We start from the raw sequence: 23,840 nt of genomic DNA on the forward strand, positions 1-23,840 counted from the left end.
TGAAGGACATGTTATATATTATATTAAATAAATAAAAAATTAGTAAATTACACATAAATTATGAAATATATAAAACATTTATATTATGATTATACACATTCGATCATACAACCAATGCATATAACCAAAACAGTATTGAGTATGTGATGTTATCTTTGAACCAAAAATACATCAACAAATAGGCCTTAAATGACCTATATAGTCCAGAAAAATAGTGCTACAATAAATAGCTATTACTATATAGCATAAAAAAAATTCTCTGTAGTGGGATGATCATCATCAATATGACCCTTTAGGCATTAAAATAAGAGAAAAACATTAATATGTCAAATCAAGATTTTGTGGTCACTACGAAGGAGTTCAACAATCAATGGCAACAACATTGAGGTACATAGATACTTTTGTCCTCTTAAACTGCGTCATACATGACAAACTCCAAAGGAAACTTTGTAATCCGTCTAATCTTGAAATTCTGAAAATTGTTAAGTCTGTTAGATTTTGAATAAAATCTAAAATTCTACTTTCTCCATATGAAATCCAGTGAGATTAAAACCACTCTCAAACATCCTAAGTCAAAATAAATATAAACAATATCATTTTTACTTTAAAAATTTAATATTAACATTAATCTAGGCAAACGCACTTCCCAACACTTGCCATCCATTGTAATATTACTTAAATTCTCTTATCTGCACTCCAAAACCTTTAACAACTCCAAAATTGTGATTGAATTGTTGTGATTGAACTGCGTGAGAATGAGGTTATAAATCAATTTTATAATAATTTTTTTCCATGACACTCGTATTTAAATTTTGGGACACCAGTAGAGCTCCTGCTCATGTCCTAAGAATAGGATAAGAGTCAAATTCATAATCATATTAGACATGTGTCACCCACGTGTTTTGTCTGATACAAAAGATTTGAGACATTAGCAGAGGAGTAGGACGTATCAAATTGCTTTGATCGTCACTAATACCAGTTAAATCACCCTCTCCCTTTCTTACAATTAAATTATGTTGCCAATTCAAATAAAAGTAGTTCTGCTTATTTGTAATGGATAGATGAAAAAAATCATTTTTATGTTTTGAAGCGAGTCTTTCCCACCTCTTCGACGACATAACATATTCAAACCAAATTTACAAATTTTTTAATTTTCAACACTATTCAGATGAATTTGCTAACTATGAATTATACGTATGGAAAGCTTAACAAAATTACCTGTGGTGCTTACGCGAAATAAGAAAACGTATTAATAAAATGATTAACGGATGCCGACTTTGCAGTGATATCATGAAATTTCATGATTGTATCTGCAGATATAGCATTTCTTTTCACTTAGTGATAGTATCGTTACCATTTTTAGCACAATTATCTGCAGATATAGCACTTCTTTTCACTTAGTGATAGTATCGTTACCATTTTTAGCACAATTATTGTGAGTATTATATAGTTTTTAGACGCAAAAATATTCCGTATCTCTTCCTGACAAATAAGATAACTTAATTTGAGCTGCTAATGGATTCTTCACTGTTTCGAAATGCTTAAAAGAAAAAACATTAAGAATCAAAACGTGTAAAAATTCAAACCATTAGGAATCAAAACGTAGAAAAGGATTCAAAACATTTTAAAATTCTCGTCTCAAGTGCAACGATAATTATTGATGCATGATTTTCGGCTAATTATTTGAATATGCAGGATTTATGCTGCCACTGGAAACTACTTTTACTTCGAGGCACGCAAAATTTCTATGGAAAATTTATTCATTAAACCAGTAATGTGTTAGCAGTGATTCTTGTGTTGCTTGCTTCAGCGGTGGTTCGAAAACCGTTGAAGTCAGTTCTGAGAATGAAGGGAGGAGACGACCATTTGAACCATGCATGGAACTATATCCTTATATATTTGATTATAATGAAAGAGAAACAGTTGAAGTCAGTTCTGCAAATGAAAGGAGGAAACGACCAGTAGAACTATGCGTGCATACATATATATATGAATGATTATAATGAAAGAGAAAAATAAAGCATGGAACTATATCCTTATATATTTGATTATAATGAAAGAGAAACAGTTGAAATCAGTTCTGCAAATGAAAGGAGGAAACAAACAGAAGAACTATGCATGGAAATATATGTATGAAAGATTATAATGAAAGGGAAAAATATATTTGATTATAATGAAAGAGAAACCGTTGAAGTCAGTTCTGTAAATGAAAGGAGGAAACAACCAGAACTATGCATGGATATAGATATGAATGATTATAATGAAAGAGAACACACGGAGATCACATAATTGTCTCGCATGGATTTTATTAATTAAAATCCATACATCGAACATTTGATGGAGTTCCATTTCACACTTTTGGGATTCGTACACTAAATAATAACAGCAATTTACAAGATGGGTGATGTCTACACCGTTCCAATTCACTCATACTTTCGAGACTATAAACTTTAAAAAAGACTGCATTCGAGCTAATGGAGCTCTAAGAATGTGTTGGAAATATATTTTTCTCATTAATTCTGACACTCATTTTTAATGGAAAAATGCATTGTTTACAACATTTAACTTGTTTTTTTTTTGGCAATGTATAATACTGGCTTAGTCTATCTTAACATTTACGTTATGTCTCTAGTATGTTCATGTCTATATAAAAGAACACTCATTCACCATAATGCATTGGTTATTAATAATGTAAATACTAGTCTAGTAAAATTTCCTTAGCGTATATAGTTTATTGAACCATTTTTCCATGACCAGGTCTCATCCTTTCATATGTACCTATGATTCCTCTTACATGATTATTATTATTGATTTTCTTTCGGTTTACCCATAATCACACTTTCACATTACACTTTTGGTTTTCGAGGGATGATCCTCAATCATCACCTCAAGTGGTTTTTGTTATAAACATCTCATCAACATAAAGCGATTTTGGTTAACCATGAACCTTCACATCTCAAGTGGTTTATGTTTACCACAAACATCACATCAATATGAAGTGGTTTTGGTTGACCATTAACCTTCACATTAGATGGTTTCTACTAATCACAAGCTATACAATGCAATTTTTATGGGAGTAAACTTGCTTCATTAAACTCACATTTGATTTAGGTACATGAAATCTCATACTTAATCATTGATATCCTAGGTGCATACTGAAACATGATACCATAGACTTATTTACAAATATAATTTGCCTCACAAAATTTCATCCTTGATTATTCATCATTAATTATTTTTCATTGTTACAAAAATATTTTTACTTGCATAGTCACCAAATCTTCTTCTTTGCTCCATCCAAAATCATATCATTCTCTTCACTTCTTGTGATTTCTTTATAACTTTAACTTATCCTACATCCTTTTTTGTGCGTGCATAAAATTGATTATTCCATGACTTTTTCCTCCTTCCTATAACCATTGACCCATATCGCTATAAAATGAAATCCATCAACCAAGATCCATGGGTTCCATCAACTGTACTCACTAGTTTTCTAGAATATTTGTCAACTACATGATTCGTCAAAATATTAAACTTATCCCAACTTACCGATTTGCCTAGATTACTCTATCTAAAATTTTATTGTTAATATGTTATCATAATCAAATAGAATGCATTGGAACAATATGTTTCCCCCATTAACTCCAACGTTCTCCTTTAATGCAGAAATGTATTCTTTACAACACATAACTTGTCTTGTTTTGCATGACATCTTGCTCTTCATTATCAATGTGTATTTTTGGTCCAAACTAACATTTTCATCACAATTCTATGATGTTGACGTCCACAACCATCCACCTGAATGCATGGGTAACTAGCCACTACAACCACTACTCTAATATAATTTTCTCTGTGAACATGGTTCATTCAACATTTCTTCTATCACATGTATTCATGTTTGTACATGTACCTATAAATCCTCTTTCATTATCATTATTCTAGGTTTTTCTTGCATTATACATAACCGTATTCTCACATTACACATTTGGGATTTTTGTTGGTGACCCTCAACCATCACACCTAAGTATTTTATATTTACCACAAACATCATATCAACAAAAAATTGTTTTTTCCTAACCACAAAGAGCTACGTATCACAACCCATGGTCAAGAGATATACTAGAATCTTTGTTGGAGTATACTTACCTCATCAAACTCATGTTTGATTAAGGTACATAAAATTCTTGTACTTCACTCATAGATATACTAGGTACATAGTCAAACATGAAACCTTAGACATGTTTACAGATATAATGTGTGTCTCATAAACATTCATCTTTGATTTCCATCATTGTTTATTTTTCTTTGTTTCCATCTTCATGGTTGCATCTAGAATCAAATCATTTTCTTCACTTCTGGGGCTTCCCTTATCATTTAAATTTATTCTATGCCTTTTTTTATATGCATAAAATAGATTATTCCATGAACGTTTTGCTCCTTTCTACCATTATTGATTATTGATATCCATATAAAGAGCAATCAATCTACCATTATTTACTTCTACAAATGTAAATAAATTCCTATTTCCATTTTATTTAGACAATATTTTTTATATAAAAACCATACATACATACATACATAAAATACATATGACAACAAAGTTACACCAAAGTAAAGTTGTACGCTTTATAAAATTTCTTTGTAAGGTCAAGGGCAAGCCATACACCAAATTTGTGTATGAGACCGCCTTGTTTGTGGGACAAGGGACCCACCTCCACGAAGTGATTTGACTATTAACTAAGGCATACATACCCTATCCCCTCCAATGTTTTGAACCTGTAACCTCTTAGGAAGAAACACATACTCTTAACCATTAAACCCACTCAATATATATATAAAAGTAATATATTGTATATTTAAAAAAAACATTTGTGTATTAATAATTTTTTATTGATTAATTATTTAAAATTATTAATAAGTTAATTTAAATTATAATATAAATTAAATTAAATTAAATGAAAATACAAAATATTATGATTTTTGTTAACCTTATTGATTTTAAAGGTTTTTATTTTAAGATGATTTATGTCTCAAAATTTAATAAAATCTAGTCGTATTAAAGTTTTGCGTAATTTAAACGCAAGGAAATTTTAAAAGTAATTACCACAAAACTTTAATCACAATATATACTAATATAAATACTTATTCCACAATATATATTAATATATATCACAAAATACATATGTCTATAAATATTAAATTTCAAATTAATAAATAAATACATCATACTTTAAATAGTCATAATAATATTAATTTAAGAAATAATACTTTATCTACGTATATTTTTAATATTTAATAATTTATTATTATAACTAATATTTTAGCGTCCAAAAACATATCACTTTAACCAGCTTTAGAACAAACCGTGCTGAAGCTTCCTTCATCATTCCTGTATCATGCCAATAAAGCTTTGGCTATTGTGAAAAACAACGCATATCATATCTCTATTAGACTGATGTTCTAATTTGGTTGATATATTTTAATAGAAACTTTTTCTGGATGTAGAAGCCATGGCATCTATATAAATCCATGGCATCTCCATAAAGCTTGAACACAAAATGCCAAATGTTCACATTTTTGCCTGAGCCTTCGCATCCCTATAGATATAGAATGTTCATATTTTCCCTGCATACTCCTGCGCATCCATAAATAGGCCGAACAACAAAATAATAAACTAATAAGAAACAACAAAATGCCAAAGTTATTCCACTGCAGGCTTTTAAATGGTCACTGTCCCATGTTGCATGCACGTTCAAATATAAATGGTCACTGTCCCATGTTGCATGCACGTTCATTATTTGAGGGTAGATTTCCAAAATATTTTAGAATATACTATATATAAATTAAGTTAATTAGTGGAAGCAGATTGTGGATTTCCAAAATATTTTAGAATATATATAGACTAAATCAATTATTTGATTTTTTTTTTTTTATATCTCTTAAATTTACAACCTAGAAAAATCAATTACAGATTCTTAAAATATTTCGAAATCCTAACATTCTCCATTCTCCCATCATGCCTCTGTAATATCGCATGCATATAATCTCAGTCTACCGTTATTAAGATGTATGCATTGCCTTTTTATTTTTATGCTTTTCGTTTAAAGAAATGGGATCTATCCGAATTCCTTTTCTAATTATTGAAATGGTAAGTCGACAAAACCTTTCAAATTTGGCAATTATGTCTAGAAGATGCTTTTAAATCTTCCGGCTGTTTCAATCTATCGGTACATTTGAATGGTTCACGTTCATCGAGAATCCCATTATTTTAAACTAAGGGATCCCTACTGGTAAACCATTGTTTAATGATCAAATAAAGAAGTTTACACTTTTTTCTTTAGCGTGTGCCATAAGTCAATGGAGTAGTTTAGTCAGGCGGAGGAATTGTCTGGTTTCTGTCGCCACCCGGAAAAACCTCCAGCTCCGACCGTCGGCAATTCCTCCACCCTCTGCCACCCTCCACGAGTTCCGCCCAGCTCCACCACCCTCCACATTAATGTCGAAAACTAACAGGTTCCTGACATACATTCCAATTTCCATCAAGTCTTGCCGCACGGGAAGTTAATTCACCATGGAATTTGAATTACTCCAAAAACCCATGGGCTGCTCCCTCACCAATTCGACCCGGCATCCCTTGCAACTCACCAGATAACCAGGGAACCAGAATATTCTGGAAAAGTTGTTGTTGGGGGTTGCACTGCCAGCGGTCACAAAAATCTAATGAAAGTTCTCCACTACATTTCTTTGCAGTCTATGATGGACATGGAGGTGCCCAGGTTAGCTTCATTCCTAATGCAATTCATATTAGTTAATTGAATCTGAGTTTTAAAAGTATTTAACATTTTGCAAGCCTATCAGATGTTGGAACTACTACACACCTACATGCGGACTCTTAGTTAGAGCATGGGACTACATGCAAGATTCCTTCTGCATGATTTACTCTTTGGTTTTCTCCTTCTTTAACTCCGCAACTGGTTAGTTCCTCCGCATAATTTACTCCCTGATTTTCTCCTTCTTTAACTATGCAATTGGTTAGTTCTTCTGCATGATTTACTCCCTGCTTTGCTCCTTCTTTCACTCTGCAACTGGCCAGTTCTCTCCAGAACTTGTCGTAGGTGTTGAGTCTTCTCATTGATCAGCACTATGGTGCATTACCTTGGGATCTTCACCCAGTAATGCTATATCATGAGCATTGTAACCTATTTTCTATGAATCATTCTTTTGTTCTTTCGATTTTCTTTTAGTGTTTTTGCTCTGCAAAGTTGTCTGTTCAACCTTTACTAGCTAGATTCATCTATGCATGTTTTCTAACACATTTACATGGTATCGGAGCCCACAGGTTGCTAGATAAAAGGCACACTAGTACTTTATTTTGCAGGTATTATAGCTTGGAGATCGAAGATCGACAGAAAAATGGAGTTTCCCAAAGCATCGATCCTAACACCATACAACTATCATGAATGGAAGGACCAAATGGCTCGATACCTTCATCATAAAGGGTTGTACAGGATTACCATGGCTACAGAAATGGAACCCACTTCAGCCATAGAGAAATCCAAGTACCTCAACCGTATGGATGAGGCCCACGGATCCATATGCATGTGCATCTCTCTAGAGTTGCAGTTTCATCTATCTGCCTGCAATACTCCCAATGAGATTTGGAAAAAGGTTGAAGATCTCTACGAGAAATAGGATGAGATGAAAGAACATCTGCTTGAAGTGGAGCTGTTGTCATTGGATCCACGGAACTATGACAGAATTCAAGACTTCTTCACCAAATATAATGATCTATTGTTGCAACTCAAGGGTTGTGGAATTGACAAATCCAAGGAGGAGAGTTGCCAAGTTCTCTCTATTATGTCAAAACGCGGACCGAAATACTCCATATTTGTGTCTACAGTTCATTCAGTAAGGCTCGCAATAGGTAAATCCTACACTATGCCTACTCTCAAAGAATTTATGGAGTCCCTTATTTTTGAGCAAGATAAACTCATTGGCATGGGGAAAATCAAACCTCCAAAAGCGCATGCACTTACTGTACATGATGGAAACCACAATAAAAATCACAGATCTTATTCAAATCAGAAAAATCAACAGCAAAAAGACAAGGGAAAAGCGCATTCCCATCCAAAGAAGGAAGGGTACACCAAGCCCTTCAATGACTCCTCCGGCTCGAGAAATGAGAAAGGGAAGAAAGGAAACAGATGCACCTTTTGTCAAAGAGGATTCCATCCAGAATCCTCTTGCATGAAGAAAGAAATTGACAAAATGGCATAAATCCTTCAGAAGCACAACCTTGGGGACCACATCCCTCAGGTCGCCAAGAAGAAAATTGAGGATCCGCCACACGGGAAAGGTAACAATTTTCATGCTTTAGTTGCAATTAATTCTTCCCCTGATGCATGGATTATAGATTCTAGTGCATCACATTATATGGCTGCTACAAAGGAAGTATATTCCTCTTTGGATGCATGCAAAGGACCTCCCATCCTCATGGGAGATGACTCACCTATTGAGGTCACCGGAAAAGGTAGAGTGGAACTTTTACACAGAAACTTTGAAGATGTGCTTCATGTTCCAAAACTTTTGGTAAACCTGCTTTCAATTTATAAGATCACTCATTCTGGCACCAGAAAGAGAGTGGAATTCACTCCAGATGCAGTGAACATATATGACCTACATAGCAGCTCCATAATTGCAACCGGTGAGGTAAATAATCGACCTAGACTATATACATTTTCTGAAATTATTGAACCTGAATACTCCTTATTGTTTACACATGCTGATGATAGTAGTAGGCTTTGGCACGAGAGGTTTGGTCACTTAAATTACAGGTATATGCAGTAGCTAAGCAAGAATGAGATGGTGGAAGGCTTGCGAAATATCAGTTTCTCCAAAGGAGTTTGTGAAGGGTGTGTCCTTGGCAAACATCTTAGAGAAAAGTTTGACGCCGGCATGACTCACAGAGCATCCTCTCCTCTAGATCTGATCCATAGTGATCTCATGGGGCTTTTTCCTCATCCTTCCATCAACAAATGAAGGTATGTGCTTACATTTATTGATGATTTCTCACAGTATACTTGGGTGTATCTTCTCAGGAACAAATCTGAAGTTTTTTGAGCACTTTGAAGATTTCAAAGCACTAGTTGAGACACAGTCAGAGAGAAAGATCAAAGCCCTCCGTACAGACAATGGGGGGGAATATGTTAACACAGCACTTCAGAACCTTTGCCTTCAATTCGGCATACAGTTTCAGTACACAGTTCCATACACTCCACAGCAGAACGAAGTTGCTGAGAGAAAGAAACGATCTCTCAAAGAGATGGCTTCCTGCATGTTGCGTGCTAAGTCACTGCCTCATAAGCTATGGGTCGAAGCACTTAATTGTGCTAACTACATCCAGAACAGATCTCCTCATAGGTCTATCAAGGATTAGACCCTCTTTGAGGTTTGGAGTAGCACTAAACCAGAGGTCACTCATTTCCGTGTTTTCAGCTCCCAAGCATGGGCTAGGATGCCCTTTGAAAAGAGGAAAGCTCTTGATCCACAGAGCATTGAGTGCATCTTTGTTGGATACCTTGATGGTGTGAAGGGATACTGACTCTTGAAACCCTCTACGAACAAGCTCATCATTGAGCGAAGTGTCAAAGTTGAGGAAAGTCTCTCGCATGCACCTCAATAGCCGCATTCAGACACCTTTTATCTACCTCATGTCCGAGATGATAACTCAGTACACTCAGATGCAGATACAGAGCATGCAGATGCCACGATAGAGCATGCAGATGCAGAGACAGAGTCTTCAGATACAAATCCAATGCATGCATATGATGATCCACATCCAAGCACAGATTGGGCTTCCAGCAGTGAATCATATTCCCTTGTTATAAATCAGAGAACAAGGAGCTTACGTGAGATATATGCACAAGACCACCCAGCTGCTAGAAATGGTTTTGTGGGGGATAATTCTGATCTGCAGAGGACTAGCTCAGAGTTTATTGAGCCTCCTCTTGACCTCACTTCCACTGAACCATTGCCATCCTGGCATTGTCATTTGGTTCATTCTTTTGATCCAGAGTCTTATGCTAAGACTGCTGGGCATCCATCTTGGGAGTCCACCATGGAGGAAGAGTATAACTCTCTCCTTGAGAACCAGACCTGGGATTTGGTCCCGCTTCCTTCAGGAAGGAAACTTGTCCAATGCAAATGGGTCTATAGGACCAAGAGTGATGCAAATGGGAAAATCACCAGATGGAAAGCAAGGCTAATAGCCAAAGGCTCCCTACAAGTGCATGGTATTGATTATGACGAGACCTTTGCTGCAGTAGCAAAGATGGATTCCATACGCCTTACACTTGCCATTGCAGCTACCCAAGGGTGGGAAGTACATCAGATGGATGTGAAGAATGCCTTTCTTCACGAAGACCTATCTAAGGAGATCTACATGGAGCAACCACATGGTTTCATTCAGGATTCATCTTTGGTCTGCAGACTGAAGTAATCTCTCTACGACCTTAAGCAGGCCCCGAGAGGTTGGTATGCGAAGATGGATTCTTTTCTCTTATCACAAAACTTTGAAAGATGTAAGCCTGATCCGAATGTTTACATGCTCAGGACACATGATTCTCTTCTTATCTTAGTTTTGTATGTGGATGATCTCCTAATCACCGGCAGCTTTGCTTCAGCGATTTCTATAGTTAAGAGGGCCTTTCATGATAGGTTCTTGATGACGAACATGGGTCCATTACACTTCTTTCTTGGTCTTGAGATCAGCCCAGATGCCACAAGCATCAAAATATCTCAGGCTAAATATGCACGGGATCTCCTCGAGAGATTTCGCATGACTGGCTGCAAGTCAGCACCGACTGCTTTTCTGTCTGGGGTCCGCCTTGAGAATGGAGGTGACACTCCATTAGTTGACAACACTCTCTACCGACAGCTAGTGGGGAGCTCATTGTACCTCACCCACTCCAAACTAGATCTCTCTTATGTAGTAGGGGCAGTTTCCAGATACATGTAGGAGCCGCATGAGCTACACTGGAATGCTGCCAAGTGCATCCTCCGATATGCGCAGGGCACCATCACCTTCGAGATTCACTATGCAGCAAGCACTGCATTGAATCTCCTTGGCTTCATAGATTTTGATTGTGTGGGAGACAACATTGATTGCAAGTCCACCTCCGGATATTCACTCAGTCTAGGATCTGGCCCTATTTATTGGTCGAGCAAGAAGTAGGCTGCTATTGGTCTCTCTTCAGTTGAGGCCAAGTACAGAGGAGTAGTCAACATCACCATTCAGGCTCTGTGGCTACAACACTTCCTCACTGAGTTAGGCATCCAGTTCCACCAGCCCATTGTCATCTGGTGTGACAACCAGAGCACTCTCAAATTTTGTAGGGATCCAATACAGTAGTACCGGACGAAGCACATAGATATCCATATGCACTACATCAGAGACTTAGTACATGATTAGGTGACTGATTTGCGGTTTTGTCCTTCAGCAAAACAGACTGTAGACATCTTCACCAAGACATTCACTGAACTGAAGTTTCTCTCTTTGCGCTATCGTCTTGGAGTGAAGGACAGAGTTGCTTACCAACAGTCTTTTCTTCCTCTTTTATTTTGATTACATTTTATTTTGAGGGGGGGTTTTTGCCATGAGGTTTTCCCTCTTTCCTCAATTTTATTACAAGTTGCACTGTATTTTGGGTGACCTTTGGCCTTAGTTATCGGGCCCATTTTCTGTTTTTCCCCATAGTGGTGTTCAGGGGGGGTGTTGGAACTACTACACACCTACATGCGGACTCTTAGTTAGAGCATGGGACTACATGCAAGATTCCTTCTGCATGATTTACTCCTTGATTTGCTCCTTCTTTAACTCCGCAACTGGTTAGTTCTTCTGCATAATTTACTCCCTGATTTGCTCCTTCTTTAACTACGCAATTGGTTAGTTCTTCTGCATGATTTACTCCCTGATTTGCTCCTTCTTTCACTCCCCAACTGACCAGTTCTCTCTGGAACTTGTTGTAGGTGTTGAATCTTCTCATTGATCACCACTATGGTGCATTACCTTGGGATCTTCACCCAACAATTCTATATCATGAGCATTGTAACCTATTTTCTATGAATCATTCTTTTGTTCTTCCGATTTTCTTTTAGTGTTTTTGCTCTGCAAAGCTGTGTGTTCAACTTTTATTAGCTAGATTCATCTGTGCAGGTTTTCTAACACATTTACATCAGATCCTTATATGCGAGTTTTTAGTTTTGTATTCACTATTCTGTTTTCAAGAGATTAATGTTGAGAAGGAACATCTGCAGTCTTCCAATTTCTGCAAAGACCACCTCCATCAGGCACCGGTTGAGGAGTTAGACGTAGTAATGAGTGGCGAGGGATTTGGCATCGATGGTAATAATAGCAACTGGAAGAGACTCTGGGAAAGGGCTTTAGTTAGTTGCTTCAAGAATGTGGATGTTGAAGTTGGACAGGAGCCTAACAGAAGAGATGACTCAAGGGAGGGAAACCACATGGAATGTTGTTAAGAGCCCATTTCCCCTGAAACTGTGGGAACTGTTGCTATTATTTCTATTGTGGGGTCATGTCAGGTTATCATTGCTACTTGTGGAGATTCAAGAGCTATTTTATGCTGTGGAGGGAAGGCCATTAAAATTTCAGATGATCACAAAGTATGCCTTGTTTTCTTTGGAGTAACGCTATTATTGACAACAGTTTACCATTTTGTCAAACATTTCCTTGCATCAACACATATATGCTCTTTGATTTGGGGATCTAACCCAATATTTTTGTGATCGCAGCCCCAGAGAGCGGACGAGATGGAAAGGATTGAGGCAGCAAGGGGCAAGGTTATTTGTTGGAATGGATATCGTGTTTTAGGAGTGCTGGCAATGTCAATGGCCATTAGTATGATATGTTTGTGGCAAGATAACAAGTACATATGTGTGCTTTGGTGCTTTCCTGGTACTTGATATATCTATTATCATTTCTAATACTTGCATGTGATTGCTATTTGAAGCGATCTATTATTCCTAACCTTGATATTACATTCACTGGACGCGTAAAAGAAGATGAATGTCTGATACTAGCCAGTGATGGATTTTGGGACGTTATATCAAATGAGGAGGCATGTGATATTGCTCGAAGGTGCATTGCTCATTGGCATAATAAGAATCTAGTTTCATCTTTGAAATCAATGGATCAGTCAATGGACCCTACAACACAGTCAGCTACTAATCATTTCTGCAAGCTTGCTATTCAGCGTGGAAGCTCTGATAATATAACGGTTTTGGTTGTTGAATTGAAGGAAAAAAGGAGGTGGGCACGGAGAAGTTGAAACCATGAACCTTAACGTTACTCACACTACATTGATGTTCCTCCAAGGAAAATTGTACCATTAGAGTTGTTGATATCCCAAGGTGATTGCTTTCATTGATTTTTTTTTTTTTTTTTGGGATGGGTAAATACTGGAAAGTAGGAAGCATCTTGTTCTTTTGCCTAATGGGAAATTCACTATACAGCAGACCAATTCTTGATAACCAATGTTCAGAGGTATTTAAACAATTTCTGTAATATAGCATTTTCCTTGGCCCTTTTATCCCTAGACAATTGACCGCAAAGTTGACCAATATAGGATGATGAGTGCAACATTGGAAAGATTTTGTCCTTCCAGAATCTTGGACAAAATATTGACAATTTTCAAGTATGGACATCAGATTCTTGTGGATATGTTCTTTGCTTCAATTCAGTGGTGTCATTCCAGATACTAAAACCATGTAATGCAAATCTGCCTAAGCATGAGATAAATTGTCACCTTGAAGTTTCATTTTGTAGACTAATATTGACTTAAAAGTCATGAAAATGACCCTAAAATGTAAGGTTACTTCTTTCTAACAAACATGCTGATGGACACATATTTTATCTCATCTAATTCACTTCATCTCTTAATCAGGAGAATGGGTCTTTGAAGGATTGGACCTTTGAAAGGCCATGACAAAACTCCATAATGATTTTAATGAAGCTGCATGATATATTAGGGATGAGATTATCTGAAGTGTATTTACACATTAAATGAAATACAATGTATGTGTATTTTTTTACAGGCTTTTCTAGTTATCTACTCATGTGAAGAATTTTGGATACAAATATCTTAAAGATGTTTTTTTCTAAAAAGTTCCTCTGTTATGAAGGAACACCTCTATTTGACAAATTGTTTGTGTTACTTGAATTTAGTTTTAAGATAAATTGTTCCTTCTATGATTTCCATACATCTATTTATATTTTTTTAAATCTAGGGGAGTCGGTAGCTCGTTGGGATTACCTGGGTGAGGCCCAGGTTCAAAGCCAATGACTGCCACTATAAACCTAGGCCATTGCTGGGAGCTTGCGAGCTAGCGCATACATCTATTTATATTGCATTTATTAATATTTGGATATGTAGCACCATTGTTGTCTGTTTAGGGAATATTACCATATACCAGATTCTACAGTGAGTTTCCAGGGCAAACATACAATCTTTAATGCCATTGCTAAAGTTATATTTAAGCATGTACCATGTAGCTACTTCTACAGTGAGTTTCCAGGGCCAACATACAATCTTTAATGCCATTCCTGAAGTTATATTTGAGCATATACCATGTAGCTACTTCTACAGTGAGTTTCGAGGGCCAACATACAATCTTTAATGCCATTCCTGAAGTTATATTTGAGCATGTACCATGTAGCTACTTTATGAGTGAAGTAGATGCTCAGAACAAGACAAGTTTTCCTGGTCCTTGTTTATCCCCATTGTTTCAAGATGCTACCATCTAAATTGGAAGTGATTTAAAGTTAGCACCAACCTTTTAAGTTTGGACCTGACATGCATCCCAAGGTAGACTAGCATGAGGTTGTATATTTCAAGTTCCAATATTTGATATGTTGGCTATTCATTTGAACTAGAGATATGCATCCTTGACCTTGACGTACAAATCAGACCTGGATTTATATTGTTTGAGCTTGCCTCATATGCAAAGCATTACCTAAATTCAGTGCACCCTTAACACACATGGGGCTGTACAAAAATGCAAAGAGTTGATGGATAAACCCCACCCAGATTAAAAAATGGATCTCACTTCTCTCAGTACAAAAACCATTTTTACTGGACAATCACAGTTTCATGGATGTATAAAGATACAAAGAGTTGAGTTGATGGATCAACCCCACCCAGATTCAGTGCACCCTCAACACACATGGGAATGTACAAAAATACAAAGAGTTGATGGATCAACCCTACCCAGATTATAAAATGGATCTCACTTCTCTCAGTACAAAAACCATATTTACAGTACAATTACAATTTCATGCAAATATTTTGTCTATTTCTTTCCCTTGTCAGTTATTCCTTGATTCGCTGGTTTAGGTTTTTTTTTTTTTCCTTATCTTGCACTCAGGCTTCTGGAGTTTTGGTGTTTGGAATCGATTTACAAATAGTCCCACCCGTGTTCAGTCATAGGGCTTACCATAAAATGCATGGGTAGATTTTCTGCCACAGCTGTTGGACACCCAAGTCACTTCCTCACTATTTTTTGGTTTCATCTTATCTAGGCTATAAATGTCTATGGTAGGTATGTTCTCTACTCGTTTTTGTGTTCGCAGTTTGTTATTTGTTCAAAGGGAACATGAACAGAATGGTAATTGGTGAGGGTGTAGTTTTTATAACTATCAAAACAGCCAATTTGTGAAATGACCATATATGCAACGGCTCCAATTTGGTGGCTGCAAGAATGCACATATGGTTCATATTTGTTTACTTATGCTGTGATATAAAATATTTTTTTCTAACAGATGTAAACTAGTACCAGTTTTGACAAACATGTAAGATGCAGTAATCTGAAATTCATCAAACTAAACTCAGAAGACAGGTTGATCATATTGTCCACATTTAGAATTGCACCTGGCTTATGAATCTGCACGCATAATTTCTAATAATGTGATTTAATAATGAACCTTCAACATTTGGCTTTTGAAATTTTCCTACAAAGATTGTTAAAAGTCTCAGCAATTAATATTTTTTTCAACAAATTCTTTACAAATAGGCCTTCAAACAAGATTTCTGAGTTTCAGTTAGCAAAAGTTAACTCTATTTATGTTTTCATCATAATTTCGGAGGCTTTAATATAGGAGTAGTCTAACCGGTCTCTGATACTTCACAATTATCATTCTGACTGTAGTCATCTGCAGTTCCATCTGAAATATTATCATCCATGGGAGATATTTCTTTGTTTTCTTCCTGTTTACAAGATCAACACAATGCCATCAATAAATCAGATACTTATGTTTCAACAACCAGATGAGAAAATCAAAAAGGCCTTGTCTAACTATTATAAGTTTTGGAATTTTGGCCATAATAATCAGAAATAACAAAGTCCCATGGGAAGGCCATGAATTTATGAAGCATATAGAGGGAATTATTAATTTCAGTTATCAATTTTCACCATGCATTTATAAAGCATATGGATTTTAACCATGCATTTATGAAGCATATAAGTGGATTTATTATTTTTGAAGCTATGGGTTTGGCATTATGGATAGATTCATTACCTTACATCAAACAACTTTGAGAGGTTTTATTCTTTTAAATTTATGAAAAGTTGACATTACCTTAGCTTAAAGATTGCACCCTAGATGCGGTCACCTTTCTTCCTTTCATGGTATTAGCATTATGTAAGGGTAACACAAGAAATCTCTCAACCAAAAAGAAACGACGTCGGAATATTTTTTGGGTAAGAATTTGGCGATTATTTTTTTCAAAAAAAATGATCATATAGGTGTTTCAATGGTTTTTTTTATGGTGGAAATGGATTCAGAACCATCAAAACCCACTTGGATACCCAAAATCCTAAAGTTTGAGAGCTATAACCCAGCGTTCCCAAAATTTCTGCCAGATTTTGACAAAAATCATAACTACTCTAAAAGAAACAGGTTGATTATGGAAAACCAGTGAAAAGACTTTTTATAAAGAAATATATTTATAAAGAAAAGGCAAGTGCACACACAACCACAAACCTGAAACAAGAAAGTATGTAGTAGATGGCCAAGAACCAAGCACATCAACAACCATTCAAAACACTCATATTCAGTAGTCATATAAACATCTATTAAAGCTTATATCGTATAAGTCTCCAGAATCTAAAGATTTATTCTAAACCACATTTGATAATGTTCTTGAAAAAAAGAAAATTGTTGGTCAAGAAACTTTACATACCAGAGTGAACCATGAAAGCAATAACACTGACCTCAGCTATTCCAATTGTTACATTTATTTTTTTAAGGTTAGCAGAACATTACATATTACATATGTTCACATTGTTTAGCGAAAAAAGATTTAGAAACAAAATCCTCCTTCACAACCATTGACTGAACAAAAAAGATTTAGAAACATTGGTGGGAAATTTCCCATTCCAAAATATTGTATGAGATAATTTAATTAGGCCAAAATCACATAAATGCAAAAACATTTATATGAAAAATTTTCCATACTATGCATGAAATATTTTAACTGTTATGAATTGTAGCCTTTTAGTTGGGTTAACATACATGTTCAATGAAATATTCTAGCAAGATTGTGCAATCACATTCCTCAATCTATTCACTAAAAAAAGTGGAGGGTAAAACCTAAACATAGATTTACTGATAAGGAGTAAAACCTAAAAAGCAAAAGTCATGACCTTGCTGATAATGGTATGATGGCTGTGTGTGAGAATACGTAATATAGATTCCAGACATAAAATATGTACTGTTTAGCAAAAGTGGGCATATCAATTAAGCTAGTCCAACTCAAATATATATGTTTGATAAGATAGAAATTTTATATCAATTACACAAACGATCAAATTAGGTCAATGGGACCCAAAGGTACATCAAGCTACAATTACCATGTGGGAGCGATTAGGCATCTCCTAGAAGGGTAAATTACAGAGGTGAGTTGGACACCCCGAATTTCTATGTCATCCATCTCCTTTATGACTGACGAAATACTGTACAAAACAAAATCTTGTCGAATAACAGAGATATCTACATTTATTTTGATTCTTGTCTACCAAAGAATATGTGTACAAGTAAAAGCCAGGCCCCTTCATGAATTGGTGGAAAACTGGCAGCTGCTTCACTAGTGTGCTGTCGTGACTGAATTTCCAGTCTCCGGCAAGAGAATTGTTTGAGCAGTTCTTGAAGAGTCCCAACTGTGAAGGATTCTAAGAAGAGAACGAGCTTTATTTTTTTCTTTAGGAGTACTAGACGTGAGAGGATTATATAGAGAAGGAATTAATGATGTCAATCTCAACAAACTATTTACAATTTTGTCACTTCCACTGCAACACAATGATAGAAAAACAAAAATAAGTTGTCCTTGCATTTAGCTGAAGATGAACCCAATATTAAATGGTTTTCTATTAGAGGGATTGTAGAGGTTTCGCTAACTGCAAGTAATCCTCTTAGCTCTCTTACAAGAATAGCCAGAACACCAACTGCATATTTTCTAGTTTTTATCTAAGAATCCCTTTGTAGAGGAAAAGCTAGTGCAAGATTTGGAGGAAGTGGAATGGTCACATGGGAGATTTAGCATAGTAGACCATCATGATGGATGTGATTTCTTGGAGAAATATTGATATTTCCTTACTTACGACACACTGAGCATGAGCAAGATTTTCTTTGATTTAATAAGACTAGGTCCTTACTATCATGATAAATCCACAAGCACAAGATCTGAAATACAAAGAAGTCAAGCCAAAATAGATTTGTGATCTGGGAAAACTATTGGGATGAAATCCAAGGTGGAGACGGGAAGAGTTACTAGGTGATTGAGAAATAAGTCTTCTTAAGAATAAATTGCTTATAAAAATAGTAAAGAAACCTTTCATCACTAATCAACAACCAACGAACAAATCACATAGCATGTCAATATCTCTCCAGAAACAAAGATCTGAGAAGGTGTTTGGAAGGATCAGACAACATCATAATGTATTAATGATAATCACAAAACCATGAACCAATTACTTTTCTCAAAATACATTTGTCCATGTACATGGAATATATTACATTTGTCCATAAATTTGTCTCCCATACAAAAAACTGTAATCATTGCATGTTGGGGAAAAATAAAACATTAACAGGTTATTCTTTAGTGAAAGAACCATGCTATGATAGACCCCAGAAAAATGATAACAACAACCCATTCGCACAATGGGGATTTATATTGATGGTGATCAATGATTTCTATTGCAGTGGATGGTGATCCTATGTCATATTTGACATCTACATATGTGCTTAAAAATGCTCTGGACATTATATCAGTGGACATCTTTTCAATATTTGTAGAGCGATTGATGGTAAAATGTTGAAATTGACAACTCCAATTTATTGCTTCCTTATGAAGAGGTTTTAAATTGTCCTTCCGAACCCGATAGATGCCTTTCATCTGATTACATATCAACTCTGAGTTGGTGAAGACTTCAATATCATTGACATCATGTTGTTTTGCCTCTTTTAACCCTTCAACAAGGGCAATGTAATATGCCTCATTGTTTGTTGTCATTCCAGGCACTTCTTTCTTTCCATGAAATAAATGATTTGTTGCCATATTGTAACGGATGAATTTAATAACTGCTCGACTTGGATTTGGAAAGCAGGACACTTCAATGCATAAATGCCACTTTTGCACCATTTTTTACACTTCAAAAACCTAAAAAATAAGATAACAATAAATTCATGTTAAACAAGTAGACAATTATCTATTTCCTAATACTAAACATGTTTTTCAATCATATAATTGAAAAACGCAGATAATTTGTGTTCATTTACACTGCAACACTTTCAATACTGGCAACTATTCTCCAAAAAACACATTTAGCAATCACCACTTTATATAGATGAAATGCTCATTATAGGACCCAAATACATCTATGAGTTTTAAAATAAATGATACTGAATTAGGCTTCTCTGGTTTTTGAATGCCATATGCAAACTCTAAAAATATTTATCCTTACCGACTATCCATACACCAAAAACCACATAACCCTAGACTAACAAAGCATTGTCTAAGCAAAACATGATTCGTGTATATGCCTTATGTGTGACAGAAATGCCATTTTTCATATAACATTACAAGAAATTTATTCAGCCACTCTACATGAATGGTTCCTTCACACTACACTTGTTGAATGTTGAACTTCATCAACAACATTTGGAACAACTTTTCTATTACAATAGGGGGATAGGGTAGACTCTGAAGCTATCTTTGGGTTGAAGTAATAGAACTCCACCACTCTCCTACCAATATTATGGGCAGTTTTGTGTTGTGCCTTGCGGATCATTGATGTCTGGGTGTCATGCCTTGTGGATCATCTTTGGTTTTGATGTGATAGCATCTTCCTTAGTTCTGATACTAACATCGCAAGTAGTTTCTGTGTAATGCCTTGTAGATCATCTTTGAAATTGGCTCTGGCTTTGGCTTTTTCATTGCAAGCAATTACTTTTGTAATGCCTTATAGAGCATCTTTGAAATTGGCTTTGGCTTTTGGTTGTCATCTATGTGATGTTGCAAGCTATCAAACTCATGTGAGATGTTGATGTTGTAGTGCATGCTGATGGCAATGTCGTGAAAATGTTTGTGGGGAATAAGTCTGATTTAGCTCATATAAGGGAAGTTCCTGTGGAAGATGGGAAGAAGCTTGTCAAATCAGAGGGGTTGTTCTTCATTGAGACCTCGGCTTTGGATAATACAAATGTACTGTCTGCATTCCAAATTGTGGTCAATGAGATTTACATTAATGTGAGCAAGAAAATGTTGAATTCAGATTCCTATAAGTATTAATATTATGGATGTATATGGAGATGGGGATGGAGTGGAACCACCCAAGACAAAGAATTCTAGTTGCTGAGGATTCAGAGAAAAAGCTCCTTTGTTTCTAGGCTCCTTGAATATTATTTGTTTCATATGACCTTTTGTTGATTGAGATCCTTAAGGTTGCCTTAGGCTAATATAAATTTTTTTGTTTGTTAGGAAAGTTTCGATATGTTGGATAATTTTTTTTTTCAATTTTTGAAGAAACCAGTAAGGGTACAACTGGGCTTCTTAGGCTTGAGCCCTAGATGATGTACACAGAGCAGAATAATAGTGATGTATTAAGTAATACATGCAAATCAATCTTTTTTTAGAATGTTTTAGTCAATTTGATCTTCATTTGTTTTGAAATCATTTAGGGAATCTAGATTCCCGGATGGAGGTTAATGCACAGTTTGCAGATGCCCATATCTATTGTCTGGCTCAATGTTGTAAACATTATTGCTATAGAATTCTAGGAATTCCTTCTCTGATTGTCCTTGAAGCAAGTTTATGTATATGGTATTAGCAATTTAATGAAAGCTCTTGTCAGATTTTCTTCTATGATTGTCCTTGAAGAAAGTTTATGCATATAGTAATAGAAATTTAATGAGAGCTCTTGCCAGATTTTGTTTGGGGGCAATATATTACCAAACCTAACATGCAAAAGCCTCACGATTTCATATAAATTGGCACTGCAATTTGTAACATGAACTTGACTTCCCAGATCATGCCCGGGAAGTAGGTAAGAGATCTCATCCTTTAATGTAATAGAAATTCCATTTCTGAACAGTATAGTAGATGATTGTCCATGTTGCATAATGTAGAATTGTAAGCAGTACAGGTGACAACATAAATGAGCTATGTTCAGCTATCACATAAAAGAAAAATTCTTGAACCTCAGTAATTCTGACATATACAAAGATCCTCATGTTTTTCATAAACATTCATCATTTATCACCCAAAGATAGCTGTAGAGTCTACCCTAGATTGGTGGAGTGCTATTACTCTACCCTTTGTCTCCAATATTATTGCTATCCTTTTGTCTGCTAAATTTTCTCATTTGACAACCTCTGTGACAACATTGTTAAAGAAATGGGTTTGTTTTTCACTGATTACCTTTTGTTAATCTTGACCCTGCTGACTTTCAGTTCCAAAGCATGTAAGAGACCTAATGGTTGTGTTGAGAATCTAAGACCTAATGGCTATGTTGGGAGATTGGCTATTGCTGGAACGAACCAACCATTAGATAAGAGAGAGAAAGACATTTTATCTTGAAATAATTGTGATAGTTTTGATCATCACTACAATATGAAAAAGTATGAGAATTGTGGTTCTAGTGATGTCATTGACACCCAGAGCCTTCATTCCACAACTGCAAACGAAAGAAGGTAAGAGATGTCTATTGTGAAATTTCTGATTGCTTTCTCGGTATTTTAATGTCTGTGGTAGTATTTGGGGCTTATTTGGTTTTGAAAGCAAGAGAATTCGATCTTTTGCAATAGAAAAGGTCGCTGGAGGGACTGCCGCAGGTAAAATCTATGGCGGAAAAAGGAATGATATATTTTGTATAAGTATAGATGTTTTATTTTTTGTAGATTGTTAATTAGTATACATCTTGTAGTACTAATTCATGGAATTTTCCATTACATGTTTTTAATTTTTGCATAAAAACTTTGAAATGTGGGAGATGCTTCACCAAATAATGGTGATTAGCTAAAAAAATGCCCAATTGACTGAAAGCAGTTTACAGAACTATCCCCTCTTTTCATAGTATGCATATGTATACTACTACACAATTTTAGAAATATATTTTTGAGAAAATTGGAAACTATTTCGGAAAGGTTTGTTTATGTAGAAGTCTGGTATTTCACTGCAAACTCCTCAGTGTATTAGTTTTACATCCAGAATAACTTGAACAATAAAGCCATGGCTGAGGGGTATTTCTTCCATCAAAATCACCCAATGCTTTCACCCAAACTCATCCACAAAAATTCTAGGGCCTGATGAAATTAGAAAATAGTTAGTTGGCAATAATGTTGAATAAGAATTGCCTGATTTATGCAGGATAAACCCTACTTCAACAAAATTGAATTGGCTCTATTAGAGATGTCTATTTTTGCTTATTTTTTTCTTCTCTTGGTTCTTTGATGTTAATTATTATGTCCCTCTTGAATCCCATCATTTTCTCTAACCAGCCTATGGGTTGAACATATCCTATATAAGATCTGAAGTCTTCCTTGCTCTAATAGATAAGAACACTTTTCATTCATCTTCATTTTCCAACTTTTATAATTGGAGACTACTGGAATCCTATTTGTTTCTTGTGGGCCTTTATGGTAATAACAGGTAAAGGATTCTTTCTGGTTGTTTTTTGAAAGTGATGAGATTATTGTTACCCTTCTTCAATAAAAGAAATAAATGAAATATAAACAGATGTATGCACTGGCTCACAAGTTTCCAGCAATGGCCTAGGATTATAGTGGCCGTCATTAGCTTTGAACCTGGGCCTCACCCAGGTAATCCCAACGAGCTACGGATTCCCCTAGATTTAAAAAAATATAAATAGATGTATGGAAATCATAGAAGAAAGAATTTATCTTAAAACTAAATTCAAGTAACACAAACAATTTGTCAAATAGAGTTGTTCCTTCAGAACAAAGGAACTTTTTAGAAAAAAACATCCTTAAGATATTTGTATCCAGAATGCTTCACATGAGTAGATAACTGGCAAAGCCTGTAAAAAAATACGCATACATTGTATTTCATTGAATGTGTAAATACACTTCAGATAATCTCATCCCTAATATATCATGCAGCTTCATTAAAATCATTATGGAGTTTTGTCATGGCCTTTCAAAGGTCCAGTCCTTCAAAGACCCATTCTCCTGATTAAGAGCTGAAGTGAATTAGACGAGATAAAATATATGTCCATCAGCATGTTTGTTTCAAAGAAGTAACCTTACATTT

The 23,840-nt window shown here is 35.5% G+C and overlaps 1 pseudogene; it reads left to right on the forward strand.

Moving 5' to 3' along the window:
* The first annotated feature begins 6,109 nt into the window (after window positions 1-6,109).
* Window positions 6,110-13,346, forward strand: LOC149172765 (protein phosphatase 2C 53-like; annotated as a pseudogene).
* Window positions 13,347-23,840: the final 10,494 nt, after the last annotated feature.

This window comes from Pinus tabuliformis, chromosome 4_2 (genome assembly GCF_031772625.1).
Source record: "Pinus tabuliformis cultivar Carrire ecotype Pingquan chromosome 4_2, CPIR1, whole genome shotgun sequence".
NCBI classification, from domain to species: Eukaryota; Viridiplantae; Streptophyta; class Pinopsida; order Pinales; family Pinaceae; genus Pinus; species Pinus tabuliformis.